The sequence below is a fragment of the Euphorbia lathyris genome, chromosome 2, assembly GCF_963576675.1.
Source record: "Euphorbia lathyris chromosome 2, ddEupLath1.1, whole genome shotgun sequence".
Lineage (NCBI taxonomy): Eukaryota > Viridiplantae > Streptophyta > Magnoliopsida > Malpighiales > Euphorbiaceae > Euphorbia > Euphorbia lathyris.
In genome coordinates, this window is record NC_088911.1 from 34,388,442 (window position 1) to 34,395,881 (window position 7,440).

The 7,440-nt window shown below is 30.4% G+C and overlaps 1 long non-coding RNA gene across 1 annotated transcript; it reads left to right on the forward strand.

The window, feature by feature from the left end:
- Positions 1-391: 391 nt before the first annotated feature.
- On the forward strand, positions 392-4,666 carry LOC136216698 (uncharacterized). The gene is made up of 3 exons (XR_010683361.1): positions 392-1,027; positions 3,757-3,839; positions 4,614-4,666. It is a non-coding gene; the product is annotated as an uncharacterized lncRNA (long non-coding RNA).
- Positions 4,667-7,440: the final 2,774 nt, after the last annotated feature.

The window sequence follows — 7,440 nt, forward strand, 5'->3', positions numbered from 1 at the left end:
GGTAAATAGAACATTCGATGAGTTGAGGGGATATAAAGTGACTAATTTGGATAAGTTAAGGGGGTTCGGGGAGCATTAGCCCTATATTTTTTTTTTCTTCTTTAAAAAAAATCTATAAAGATTGAAAGAATATAAAATGTTGACCTAGAATTTTAAATGCGCCGAAATTGAGTTAGATATATATCTATTATATATATAAAGTGTGGAACAAAAAAAACACTTGGCAGAATTTTAAAGCCGGATTAAATGATGTGTCACAATATAAAGAGTTTTGCTAACGTGTCAATTTTTAAGTTTTTAGCATTTTTAAATTATTTTTCTTAATTGATTTTAGTGTTTTTAACTTACCGAACCACTTCCTACGTTTTTGTTTAAAAGAGAACCAATTCATTCATACTTCTCCGATCCCTTATTTGTTCAAATAAATTATTTGCTTCCTCACATTGCGATTGTGAATGTTATCTTCCATAGCGGCGCCACCTCTCCTTCCGATCACGATCTTGTGTTCGTCCTCAATCCTAGAGGTCTTTTTGGTTTATTTTTCTTCTGAGTCTCTCTATCACGTATGTCCAGTTCGAGGTGACATTTTAAGCTTCTTTTCATTTACCTGTTTTTTTTGTCTTCTCCATCCAGATTTCCATGCTATAACAAGTAATGGCCTTAATATGTATTAAGGATTGTGATCATAAGGAATTTGCATTTCTGGAAGTGGAATTTAGTAAAATTCATTTCCTTGAGGTCTTTTGTTTCTCTCAGTTCTCTTTGTTTTTCTCCTTTTATCATGTTGTTCTCTCATGTCATTGATAGTATATGTTTGAATATAGTGATAATTTAATACTGACTTTCCAACTGGCTAATCAAGCATTTTATACCTTTAAGTTTATTGGTTTAATTGGTTGCTGTGGGCTTTGCTTTCAGGGAAATTTTAACCTGAACAATTTCCAGGATGGTGTTCTATCATTCTATCATGTGATTTTATGGTTGGACTTCTTTTGGCTTGACCAATATTTGCATCCTTATCAAAAAGGTGAGCTCCTAAATGTACATGAAGTATGGCTTGATTAATAGGATAAATATAATTAGGCTAAAGCAGAACAATCTATTATATTACATAGAAAAAAAGTGATGGAAATATAAATTTCACTATAAAATTATCAAGAAATATCAGCATCAGTTTCTTTCTGAGAGTAAAAGGATAAATCTCCTCACACATAATAACATAGTTAAGAAATTGGACAATTTCTTACTCAATCCACGGATTTCTCAAGTATATTCCGTTAAAACATTGTTCAGTTTATATTTATTTATGTTATTTAAGGTAAAAGAGTCCATTCTTTTGTTTTTAGAATGCATTTGAAATTTGTATTTTCGTTGAGATTGCATAGCTTATTATCTAAATAACACATGTTAGCCAGGAGGCTGTTTGTCCAAGTTTGTCCAATTCAGAGTGATATTTGTGCAAAATAGATGATTTGGTTGGTTCTGTTTGTTCAAGTTTGTCCAGTCCAGTGTGATATTTGTCCAAAAAGGATGATTTGGTTCGTTCTATTTGTCCAAATATGTCAAGTTAAGGGTAGAATTTGTACCCCCATAAAACATAAATATGATGAAATTATCCTATATGATCTTTGTAAGGTAGAATCTAGGTTAAATGGAACTCAGAAATGTAGAAACAACTATTACAGGGAGAAAAATAGACTGCATGGAATTGAACTGGTTGTTAATATTAGATACCGGGAAGCAACTTTGGCCCTGTTTGGTAAAGAGCGTTTTGGGATAAAAAGAGCGATTTTGACAAACTTTAACGGTTTGACAACTGAAACCGCTGATTGGAGTGTTTGGTAGAGAGAGGTTTGGAAGAGAGTTTTGGCATGAAAACGCTAATTTAGAAAAAGTTCCTAGCGTTTTGCAATATTAAAATTAATGGACTTCTTTAACCCTACTTTTAGTTTCCAGGTCCTAAAATTAAAAAAAGAAATGCCCTTATTCGTCTTTTTGCACAAACCGCTATTATCAATCGGCTAAATTTTACCAAACAGGTCTACACAAACAGCTAGTCAAATCAGCTGATTCCCAAACATGGCCTGTGTTTTTTATAGGTTTATCTTTAATCGGTGCATAGATGCATTGGAAATTGGAATGAGTCCTTTAGGAATTTTTAACAAAATGAACTCAGCTAGGCCCATGTATTGCAATGGTTCCTGCTGCTTTTTACAATCTAATATAGCTTTCTTTTTTCCTATTTTTGTGAAATGGTTATATTCTTTAAGTTTTGTTCTGTTGCTTTTTGTATGCTTTTTTTGTGAGCTCATTTTGTGAGATTTTGTTTGATTTGGTTAGCTAATTTTGTGTTGAATTTGATATATGGATTGATCAAATAATACTATAAAATTGGAAGTCTGAATTAGTCATAAAAAAAGGATTGTAAAAAATATAGTGAGCAGCTAAATACCGCACTCAAATTACTATCACCGCCTTCATTTGGACTTTTTTGCCCTTCTCATAATTTTGATCAAAAACTAAAAATTCTCTCTCCAAAATCATAAACCCGAAAAACAATAATTGAAATTATAAAAATAATTGATGTGTAACAACCTGAACCACGAAAATGGACGATTACGAGTCGGAAACATTAAAATTTATGTTTTTTTATCAAAGAACTCATGAAAATAATACATATTTTTCATGACGATTTTGTATTTTTTGTCACAAAAAATTGGGGAATTTTGCATTTTTCGTCATAAAAAATTGAACGATTTAGTATTTTTCGTCACTAAAACTTTTACGATTTTGCACATTCAAAATTTGGCCTAAACGGATGCGGCATCCGTTCGGCCCATGGTGGGGGCGGACGTGGCACTCCGCCCCACCAATGGTGAGAACGGATGGCGCATCCGCCCGGCCCATGGTGGGGGCGGATGCGCCATCCGTTCTTGCCATGGGTCGGTCGGAGTGCCGCGTCCGCCCCCACCATGGGCCGAACGGATGCCGTATCCGTTTAGGCCAAATTTTAAATTTTTCTCTCAAATTTTTTTTCTCAAATTTTGAATCAAAAATTATGCAAAGGGTAAAATTGTCAAAAGATGGCGGTAGTAAGGAATTTAAGGGCGGTAAATAGCAATACCCAAAATATATGCTACATCCTCCTTTATAGCTTATATATAACATCATAACCCTAACTCAACAAGACTATTAAGAGGTCATGTTTGTTAATTTGCAATTAATATGTTCTTTTAATTTCAATTCTAAGGTCTTTCCTCTTCCCTTTTTCTTTCTTTTATAATTTCAATTTCAGCTGTACCCATCATAAATCAACCATCATATATCATAGATGAAAACTAAACCTAGAGTTGTACCATCATAGATCACAGATGAAAACTAAACCTTGAACCATTTTTCTGTTCTACAGAAATAAAATCAAGTTCTGGTGGATTTGTTTTGTTTGAGGCAACTGATAAATGGGATAAATTAGGTCAGCAATTGGAACAGAGCTGTATATGGGGTTTTCTCTTTGCATATTTTCTGTAAATTTAAATATTTAATTTTGCTCAAACTTCATTATCTTTTTGGAAGTGAATGTATTACTATCTTTTTTGATGTTTTTATAATTTGAACAGGAGTTAGGAGTTTCATGTTGATCATCTGAATTTTTTTTTTGGTGCCACAATAAATTTACGGTTGTTTTTTATTCCCTGAAAATTTTGATGATTTTTTTAGATTTATCCCTCTTAACTCACTATTTTTATCTTTCCTCAGGTCCTCTACACAGGGGGAATCCAGCATGAGGGCACTGGGGGCAGTTGCCCCCACTGACATTTGTATTTTTTTTTAAATTATAGGTAATAATTTTGAAGTTTTAGAGCTTTTCCCCCTTCATCAATGGAGGTTTAAGGTTTACTGGTTCTATAATTGAGGATGTAGAATAGTTTTAAATTTAATATTTTATTTTTATTTTTTTAATTCTGTTTTAAATCAAAACAACGCCGTTTTATTTTATTAGAACTATGTCGTTTTATTTACAACAAAAATAAATATTTAAATGTAAAACTAAATAGGTCCTAAAACAATTCATCGTTCTCTCTTACTCTATTTAATCTCTTTAGTTCTTCTTCCTCAATTCCTCTTTCCTTTTAATCCTAAATTGAAATCCCTAATTCTAAGTAAGATTAAATCAAAATCGGCAGTCAATCCCTCCGTAATTTGATCGTTGGTCCAGCACTGCATCTCCGATATTTGCCTCTCTGCTTTGATATTTTTTTGCTCCTACTTGAATTTTGATTTGATATTTCTACTACTATTTTACTTGAACTTGAGCTTTGATCTCTGGTTTTCTATAATTATTATTTTTTGAATAAAAATTATTTTAGTCGTATTGTTTGCCCTCATAGGGGAGAAATCCTGGATTCGCCCCTAGCTCTACATATTAAATTCTGGAAATTTGAAAAATAAATTTAATTAGCACTGATCTTGATTTAGGTTTAGTCTATCACCGACTGAAGAAGCATATAGACAAGATGATTCTTTGAAACTCTTTGAAACTGGAATTGGATGAGCGTGATAAAATCAGTTTCTCTAATAAATAGATTCGGTGATAACAGTTGTTATGATTGAAGGTTGAGATTAGAGTCAAGGAATCACTTTCAACCATAGGAGGAGGTTGCAGTCAAGAGCCAAACTCATCTCTTACTTTCTGTAATTTCATCATAGGAAAAGCAGCAAGTCTTTATAATCTAATAAGACAGATATAAAAATTATCACGAAGATTTTGTACTTTTATTGTAAATAGATATAGAATTAATGAAAATTAAGATAGATATTCCATAATAATCTATAAATTAATTAAATAAAAATTTTAATATTTTATCTTCTCCTAAATTTGTAGTATATTAAAATTTTAAATAAAAAGTTTACAACAATTGCAAGTATAAAGAAAGCACAAAATAAACAAGAAAAAGCATAAAATTCAACCGTGCATTATGTCTGTCTTCGATTAGCTTTTATAGTTTAAGTTTTTTAATATCGGAGTTATTAAAAAGTTATTTTTTTTAGTTTAAGTTTTTTTAATATCGGAGTTATTAAAAAGTTATTGAAAAATAATAAGTCAACTTTAATATGGTTAAGGTATAAAAATACCTCTAACATTTTGGGTTAAGAGTAATTTTACCCTAACGTGTAAAATGGTGCAATTTTATCTTTAGTGTTGGAAGTCAAGAGCAATTTTACAACTAACGTTGATAAATTGGATCAATTTGAAAAATAATTCATCAAACTGTCTTCTCGGTCATGAATTTTGTCTTCTACACTTCACACGTGCATCATTTTATCAGTAACAAATCACAAATATATGTTGGGATGTCAAAAAAAAAATTCTATCTTTTATATGAATTGGACAAAAAAATAAAAAAATTCACCGAATTTATAAATATTAATCTTCAATTCTATTATTAAATTATAAAAAACATGAAATCCTTTTTTTAGAACGAACTGATATGCAATTGATGCAGAATAAGGAACAAAAATATATGTATTTTATAATAGTGAACCAAATTATCAATGTTAGTGGTAAAATTGCTCTTGGCGAGCAACGTTAGGAGTAAAATTACACCATTTTAAACATTAGGATAAAATTGCTTCTGACTCAAAATGTTAGGAGTATTTTTGCATCTTAACACATTTTAATATTATATTTATCTAATATAGTGAAATCATATAACCCGTGCAATGCACGGGCTTAAATCTAGTTATTCTTATAATGATGAGCAACATGTCAAAGTAAAAGCACTATTTGGCTCTTGGGTTAGGCAATGCTTAATTTGTTTTTAACAAAATAAATTTTACTTTGGCCCTGGTTGGTAAAGAGCGTTTTGGGATAAAAAGAGCGGTTTTGACCAACTTTAAAGGTTTGACCACTGAAACCGCTAATTGGAGTGTTTGGTGGAGAGAGGTTTGGAAGAGAGTTTTGGGATGAAAACGCTAATTTAGAAAAAGCTCTTAAAAGGAGCTTTTTCAATTAGCGTTTTGCAATATTAAAATTAATGGACTTCTTTAACCCTAATAAATAGACTCACTCTTCTCCTGCGCCAAAATTAATGCCCTTATTCGTCTTTTTGCACAAACCGCTATTATCAATCAGCTAATTTTTACCAAACAAGTCTACACAAACAGCTAATCAAATCAGCTAGTCAAATCAGCTAACAGCTAACAGCTAATTCCCAAACAGTGCATTTGTTTCTTCCACCATTGGATGATGATAAACTTTGACAAAATAAGTTCATCCAATGGTAGAAAAAACAAAGTAAAGCTTATTTTGTCAAAAACAAAGTAAGCATAGAAGGCACTTTGACTCTTGTTTGTCGTTTGGTATTCAAAATTTTAAAACTCTAGTATTGTTTGGTAACATTTGTTTTTAAAATATTTACCTGACATTTGATCCATTTTAGATGAAAAATTATTTAATTTGTTAAATTTTCTGTATGACCCATTGTACAATTTTTAACACTGACATACACGTGCCGATTATTTTATTTTATTTTCTATATAAACTTTATATGGATAAATAAATAATTAGTTTTTTTATTTTTCCACATATAAAATTTATATGGAAAAAATAATTAAAATAATTTCATGTGTTAAAAATTGTGTTATATAAAAAATAAAAAATCAAATAATTTTTCATCTAAAATAGACTAAATGTTACTTATTCACAAATGATATTGAATGATACACGGAAAGGTAAATATATAGAGACCAAATAAGGCTTTATGCCAAGTAATAAAGAAATCAAAATAGGTGTGCTTGCTTTATTTTTGACAAAGTAAGTTTTATTTTGTTTTTTCTATCATCGGATGAACTTATTTTGTCAAAGATGATTACAATCCAATGGTGGAAAAAACAAAGTAAGACTTACTTTGTCAAAAACAAAATAAACATGCTTAACCCATCAAAATAATAGTGAGAAAAACTTATACGGGATGGGAACTAGGACATTTACGACATATGCATCAATCAAAACATTTCAAGTCTTTTATTCTTTTAATAGTGTGTATTGTTTGAAAATTAAACCGAAACGAACTGATTACCGCAATTACCAATGTAATAATATATAAAATTTAAATATAACCGAACAGAATGGAAAATATAGAACTGAAACTGAAAATATAAAAATTACTGATCAAAACCATGCCAAAAATATTTAAAAACAAATCAAAATTGTGTTTCAATTAATTGAAGAGTTTAATTAGCAGTTTCAACATACCAATAAATTGATTGGACTTTAATCCATTATATAAAAGATAACTATTTTTGAAAATCTAAAAATTAGTAATTAGAAAAGAAAATGTATAAATAGAGGAAGGCTACTTACAAATTATTCATTGTTTATCTTTGGAAGCGTTGAAGGTGAGATGATGACTGTGGCTGCTTTGGCTCCTAAAAAAGCTA